This window comes from Amphiura filiformis, chromosome 6 (assembly GCF_039555335.1).
Source record: "Amphiura filiformis chromosome 6, Afil_fr2py, whole genome shotgun sequence".
NCBI lineage: Eukaryota > Metazoa > Echinodermata > Ophiuroidea > Amphilepidida > Amphiuridae > Amphiura > Amphiura filiformis.
The window spans coordinates 52251033-52259598 of record NC_092633.1 but is presented as its reverse complement, the minus strand read 5'-3'; positions in this window follow the sequence as shown (position 1 = coordinate 52259598).

The following is an 8566-nucleotide window of genomic DNA, read 5'->3' as shown; positions in this document are numbered from 1 at the left end:
ATAAAAACGTTTTTATACCCTTTATATAACCCGACATTTAAATGTTTTCTGTAAAACATTTGTGTTTGCTTTGCAGTAAATTACCAACAAATGTTATGTATTGTTATGAAAACGTTTTATACCATTAATGTACCCTTTATATAACCCGACATCAGGCCCGTACGCAGGGGGGTGCGGGGGTTCGACCCCAAATTTTTTAAAGGGTCATTTGGTGGTCGAAAAAGGTCCAAATTTTGGAAAGAAAGTCCACTTTTCACAAAATCGCCCCCCCCCCCCGGGAAAAAGGTCCACTTTTTCAAAATCAGCACCCCCCCAAACAAAATCCTGCGTACGGGCCTGCCCGACATTTAAACGTTTTCTGACAACCTTTTATAACCTTTTGCGAATTATGTCGAAAACGATTTGTGTTTGCTGGGTTATTGTTTTGGAAACTCTTAAACTGCTCACATCTTTTGAACTGGTTGTCCAAATTCAATGAAGTTTTCTGCAAAATGTACCTTTGCAAAAGCTGTTTACAATCCTATAAAAACTGAAAATTGAATCTGATCTCAGATTGATTTTGCTTGATAACACCACAAATGAGAATTAATTGTGAGTGATGTTATACAGTACATAGCGCTATGGCGGTGATTTTTGAGTTATCATCTTGTTTTCATACATAAGTGGAACCAATGTTTTTTTGGCATCCTTACACCTCAAAGGATAAAACAAGAATTTGTCCTTTTTTTCTATGCCTCTATGATTCCCACGAGTGGTCGAAGGTCATAATAGGACCAAACTTTAATATTTGTTCTGTCATGTTGTAATATACCTAAAATTGTTCCTCTCATTCCATGGAATTTAAAAAAAAAGTCAATTGTCATATTGCACTAGAGTGCTTATTTCAGGAGTTATAGAGTAAAGGTCAAATGTCACATCTCATCCACCAAAGCCAAGTTTTCAAAATGCACCGATTCAATCGAAATTTACCTTCAATTACTCCTCCCGCCAAACCAAATAGGAATACAATTTATTTGAGAAATGTATTTCCTCAGAATCGGATGAAATCATCATGATCATGGGTCAAATATTATTCTTCAGTGTACATACTTCAGCTGCATGAACTCTTAAGGAGGTCATGACAATACAAAATTGCCCTAAAATCGTGAATTAAGTATATGTTTGAGATTTCTTATGTAAAGTGGTGTAATTTGAGACGATGAAATCGGACCATTATGTAATTTTGACCTCTGTGTATGAACATGTTGACATTTGACCTATTCTCCTGAACTAAGCATCGTAGAAAAATAGGGCAATATACTTTTTATTTCCTGTGATAAAAGGAACACTTTGAGATACATTATGGGACTACTTTGATATTTTGGCCCACTGTGACCTACGACCTCTCATGGGGCATAGAACAAAATTATAATATTTTTATCATTTCAGGTTTAAGGATGCCAAAACACATTGGTTCCACAAATGTAGTAAAATATGCAAATGTCAAATCCATTCCGGGTAGGATTGTGATCTCGATGTTGTAACTAGCAAGCAATTGGTCGAGATAACTTTAAGTCGACGCAAGTTGTCTTTTATACTGAATGTTTGTTTGTTTGTTTGTTTACACTATCAGATTCACCATTGATCCGAATAACTTTTCTAACCGAAAGTAAACTCAAACAAATTCAAACAAATTTGAGTTATGAAAGGTATAACATAGGCTTATGTGCTAATGAAATGTTGTATAGTTTGTAAATTCAATTGCAATTTGAAATGAAATTATATGAGTATTTTTGTAATATTACATGAAATGCGTTTGACATGTATAAATGATAGAATCGTCAGATAGTATAAAAAGATGAAAATGTGTTACAATTAACATAACAATGTGTTAATTTTTTTTATCTTCATGTTTTTATTAGCAAAATTTTACATTAGAGAATGAATTTGGAGAAAACCTGATAATTACAAACACTCGCTGAGCAGCAACACCTTCCCTCTAAGCTTTTAATCCGATAAGCTGATTATCTATTTGTTTTCATGAATTGAAAGACATTCTTTGATGTATTACTGAGCTTAATCATCTGAAATTATTGGAGCGTGAGCCACCCAGGCTGATGGCTCAGCATAGTATTTTATTGTCAGAAGGTTTTCTCCAAATTCATTTCCTAATGACAATCACAAAAACAATGTGTTAATTTTGGTATACTCAAAGTCTTTAAAAGTATTGTGATACAATATTGTTGGACAGTGTGGAAAAAGCCAGATACAAAGTTATTTGGTGTAATTAGGAGTTATATGTATGGATGTGGTTAACTAATATTTATTTGCGATATAATAATTATGTTAAGTATCCTTGATTTACTATTTGTAATTACACATAGGTGCCCTGCCTATGGGATTAAGCGTATGTTGTATTTAAGGGTAGACGAGGTATTGTTGGTCGAAGCAGCATTATCTGAATCAATATATTATTGAAAAATAATACTTTGATGTTTTGCAAAGGTTCATTCTACAAATGATATACTTTGAAAACTTGCTTGATTTAGTGAGTTATGTACGTTTAACAAAAGTGTTGTTGTTTTAGTCCTCTTTACAACATAACTCAAGAACCACAGGACCTACAAAAGTATATCTGTGATCTTTGAGTTCTTCTACATACTCGCTATCAATGCAATTTTTGCCAAAACTCACTGCCATTCGCAAGATGCTGCGAACTACCAAATCGCAACAATTTAAACAGTTGCTAATCTTACGTATTTTTTCCTAGTTTGACGTAGCCTAAACATATTATCCTACTGCATGTTTGTGTTGTCACTCAAGTCTCTCTATACAATACAATACAATACAATACAATACAATACAATACAATACAATACAATACAATCCCAGCTAACAATTTTACGTTGTTACAACGTTGTCTAAAAGTTATATAAAGTCGTACAAACGTAATATATGGACGTTGTAAGTACGTAAATCTGTGAACTCGTATTCGTGTCGTGAAAACGTTATTCCCGAACGTTAATGTAACGTCATTATGACGTTGTTTCGACGTCAAGTTGTGAAAGTCGAAACAACGTCACTATGACGTTATATCAACGTCCGAAAATCACAACACGCATACGAGTTCACAAATTAACGTAATTACGACGTCCGTAGATTACGTTGTATCGGGGTCAGACCATGACATTTACACGGCGTTGTAATAACGTACTTTATACGTCGAAACAACGTCATAAATTTGCGTACTAACGACGTCCGTAGATGACGTTGTATCTGGGTCAGTTCATGACTTTTAAACCACGTTTTAACCACGTGCTTTATACGTCGAGACAACGTGATTTTACTGTCTTAAAAGACATTATATTAACATCCGGCAACAATGATGCTCAATCCCACAAAGGGAGAGCGTATAAAAATTTAAAGTTTAGAACTTCAGGAATAGAAGTCGTTACTTTGAGTTTCACGCCTAAAGGCGATCGTCAAATGACACGATAAGAAAATTTTTGCTGGACAACAAACTCCTTGGAATGGAAGAATTTACATTCCGTGGTGTCAATATCTAAACTATTTTTCAGATACGTATTTGTGTAACGTTTTCTGAACGTATTATTCAAACGTTGTCACCAGGTCTGGTCAAACATTGCATCACGTCGAAACAACGTCATTACAACGTCATAATGATGTTATATCAACGTCCAAAAATCAACGTCGAAAATAACGTTGTCATTACACGAATACGAGTTCACAGATTTACGTATTAACAACGTAAATGACAACCTAAGTCCAACGTCCGCGAATGTCGTGAAAACGTAGTGTGTTAGCTGGGATACAATACAATACGAAGAACATTTGCGCCATTTACAAAAGGCTCAGAGCACTTACAAAATAAACAGCTTTACTACCACTTAAAATACATTTTGAAGGTGCATCTTAGCTTAAAATACAAAGTACAATACCAATAAGAACAGGTTAAGGGAACAAATAAGTTTTAAGAGCTTTTTTTAAAGCATTTGTACATCTATTATTTGTCGTACATTGTGCAACTGGGTATGACTCCATAATCCCTCGGGAAAAATATTATATTGCATGTACAATGATATTATAAGCCAAATATAATGTAATCGGAGTGATTATCTATTTATGAATGTTGTATACAGAATTTTTAATGTCTTGAAATCGGTGATATATTATAGGCCCAAACAAAGCGTACACTTATATGTAGGCCTAATCATTATTTTATGTCCTTTGCAATAGCTTAGAATTAAAACATTTTAAGGGGGTACTACACCCCTCGATAATTTTTTGCCTATTTCGGCATTTTTTGCAAAAACTAATAACACAGTGGTAACAAAAGTTATGTATATTATAGGGGCAAGGAATCCAATTACTACACTGGAATTTCAGTGACCCAAGACAAGCGGTTTGTTATTTATGATACGAAATAAGGTACCGCTAGGATGTACCTCGTTTCCTATCATATAAACTGAACCGCTTGTCTTGAATCGCTGAAATTTCAGTGCAGTAATTGGATTCCTTGCCCCAATAATATACATAACTTTTATTGCCAGTGTGTTATTATTTTTTGCCAGTGTGTTATTATTTTTTGAGAAAATGCAAAAATAGGCACAAATTTACCACAGGGGTGTAGTACCCCCTTAACACTTTAAGATTTAAAGAGCTTTTTTGAACAAAGGTCACAGTGGGGCCAAAACTTTGACATTTTGATGCGTACACATGCTGTGTTCGCGCGGTGCTTGATGAAACTTTGGCCATTCCAAAATTATTCCTATATGGATCGAAGAAAATAGCAAATTATTTGATCTTCAAAAATAATTTTCCGACGCAGGGATCTACTTCAAGTTCAAGTATTCGGAAATCATTTTTTTCAGCGTGACCTCAGATGTATTTATTTTTGTATAATGTTGATGTGATTTCCATCTTGATACTAGATGTAAATGATGTATTGTCCTGAAACATCATGGTGCACACGGTTGTTTAATGTGACCATTTATTAAATTTTCTAACAAAACATTATATAATGTTCAATTATAGACCTGGACAATACCAACAACTATCACACTATATTATGTACGTATATTTCAAGTTTAAGCTTTTAACACAGATTTTTCGTCTTTTTCTGCTTTTTTGTGGTATTTTTATTCTATAAACTGTATATTTGTGTGCAAATTGAGGGCGATATTTACATATATTTAAAATTAAATTTAGTCAATTAATATAAGTTATTCCTAACATTTCATGATAAAAAAGTTTATTTCAAATTTTTTCCTATTTGTTATTCTTTTTCTGATGTTTTATTGGCATTATGTCAGTGTCTACCCTTTGTAAAGATGAAAACATGATTTAAGATAAATAGCGCCATCAGTGTTCACCTTTTCTTTAAAATGACGTGGTTGTAATTACTTCCATCTTAATACTATATGTCAATGATGTATTGTCCTGAAAGATGGTGTAATGAATTAAAAAATACTGTTGACTACATCTTGACCCATACATAATTGTCAATGATGTATAGTCTAGTCTATAAAGTATATGTCAGACTCATTTTATACAAGATCTTTGAAGGAAAAAAAACCAGACCGAGCTGACGTATATTGGATGCAGTTGTTTTAGGTAACACTTTAAGGGAACTACCACTTTTTGGTGGAAAATTTTGGCGGGAAATAATCCCAAGAGTATGAGGAGTCACAAAATGAATGATGCATATGATTTTCATATACTTAGTCTCAATGATCACAGATCATTCTTGATTGGTTTTAAAGAGTTTTAAATCGTAATTTTTTTTTAATCAAAAAACATGCACTTGGTGTTTTTTTTAAAAATCTCCAGGCCATAATTCTTCTCAAATAAACCTCAATTCATAATTAATTATATACCCGTGTAGGAAACCCCATGGGAATAATTTGACGTAGTTTGGGGAGCCTCAATGTGTTTTGATTAGTTTTTCTCGAATTTTTCACGGCGAGAATTTTGGTCTGTCAATGTGTTATTTTTGAAGCCATTTTGATTTATAAATTTGGAATATTTGTTGATTGAAAAACCGTCCCTTCCTATCATTTTTGACCCCCCACACACACACAATTTTTTGTTTAGCACAGCGAGGCAATAAGCAGAACTTTCTCGGGCCATAGCTATCTATGGTATCAACTGACCGGATATGTCAAGCAGGTGCACATGAGCGCGGTACATTATATTGTCTGAATCAGTTGAGTATCGATCGCGCTGTAGTATAGACCACTTGACATTGTTTATCAAACTACGATGCGTACGTACACTGCAGGACAAAGAACAATGGAAATTGCCATAATTTGCGCGCGTACTGCCGGGCAATGACGTTATATATCAAGTGGTCGTACAAGTACTATTTAGTATGTACTAAGGTCGCCCCACCCCCGGGTTTGGAAATAAATGAATGACGTCGTGAATGACCCAATTTTTTATTTCATAATTTGAAAATGAGTCATCGTTTATTCAGTCATAAGAGTCATACCAGTTTATTTCATCAAAATAAATTTGTATTATTGTGACAATAAACAGAAAGGTAGAGTCCTGTGTCTCTCTATGACTATATTTCTTCTATTATTTAATACTCATTACGTTTGGGTTTTGGAAAGAACCTTCTGTTAAATCATGCATGACTCAATTACAAATCTCTAAATCCCTTTCTTCTTATCTATTGATATTTTGAATAGTGTTTATCTTTCCTAATAGATTATGATACTAAATGAACAATGAATGCTGGGACTAGGCCCTACATCTCATAGGACAATAAAGCTAGCGCCCTGATCGATTCTTCCTGCATATCAATATGCTTCATTTACATTACAGATATCGGACACTAATCCCAACCATAACAAACCATGTAAAAATGATCACCTATATTACAGGTCTATATATTACAGGATTAGATTAGTAAACTATGATCTATTTGCAAGTATTATTTTGATTGAGCAGGAAAGATGTGATACTATTTTTTTTTATAGTAGTCTAGTTGCCGGCGTCAGGTATACATAGAATGTATTTTTTTTATGATGATGACATGGACGTACTGATCATTATGCATGATGCAAACTCATAGGTGTTGTGCGTTTGGCAATTTGGGAGGGGCAGGGGTTCAAAATGACCCCATAGGATTATAAAATCAAAATTTCGAATTGCTCAAATACCTCTTTCAAATATATCAAATTATTTACATAAATAAACAAAACAAATAAATAAATAAATAAATAAATAAATAAATAAATAAATAAATAAATAAATAAATAAATAAACGAAAAAATTGAACAAATTTTAGCGTAGCATTAAAATCATAAATATAACCATTGCTGGCAGGAGGACTCGAACCAACGATATTGATATCAGCAGTCTGATGCTCTACCATTGAGCTATGACATCATCTAGTGATGAGGGTCGAGTTTTTAGCTTATACAGTGTTTGTTTGTGATAATGCCGCCTCGTGAAAGAAAGAAATATAAAATCTCAATTTTTAATTTAAATTTATTTGATAATTTTCTAAGCGATATTTTCTTTAGAGCAGGGACAAATATTTCCCCTTTTATCCAATTTGACCGCTATATAAGAATCTACTTCTTTTATTACTGATTTGATTCCGCGATTTGTTCCATTAAGCAATATCAAAGATTAATGTCACACATCTCACAACAGATATTTAGTTGGCTTAGGGTTTTTGCGCAGTGCTGTTTAACCGGGAGGTACCGAGATCGATTCCCACCTCTGCCTGCAATTTTTTTTAAAGACTGGGAAATAATAACCTGACATTCGCCGCTGACATTCGTACTGCAGAAGCGGAGTTATAACTTGTTAAACTTGGCACTACATTATTTCTTTCTTTTTTCACATTGCTGGTATTAAATATCAAATGGTCATAATTGGCGGTCACTTCAAATCATCCCCAACTGAACGAGGTTCAGGAATGTCCTCTCATTGTTAATAGTTGGTTAACCCACCACTTGAGAATAAAGGACTATGAATAGGTGCAACAGGATTACCTACGGGATTATCTCAAGGATATAATTCTGTTCTCCTTCCTTTTCTTACATCTTCTCTGATATGTGATAGTGTCAATGGTCATTGTTAAAAGGCAATAAGGTGTGTAATTGCAATATTTCCTCTGAATAGGAAAGACTCTCTACATCGAGTTATGTATGCTGGTGGTTCGCAATACTGTTATTTAAGAGAAGGTATCTTCCAAATCCAAATCGAAATGTACACTAGAAACGTGTTGATATGTATGTCTTTGAAAATCGCAAGATTTTAATCACAGTCAGCGTAGCACCGTAGACATCGCTGTCACTCTTTATTCTTTAGAGGTCAATATCCATATGCTGGTACTCGAGCCAATCATTACGATAATTGTTCTTTATAACGCTGACGATGTAGACTCTATACATCGTATCGAATACATTTCGACTTTCGAATGATTTTAAATCCAATTTCATGATATAAACCTATAAGCAATAAAATTAACATTTCAGTGAATTTATGTAGGTGGCGTCAACGATCTTTATTTAATGATAAGTGTCCTCTTTGTGGCAATAAGCAAACT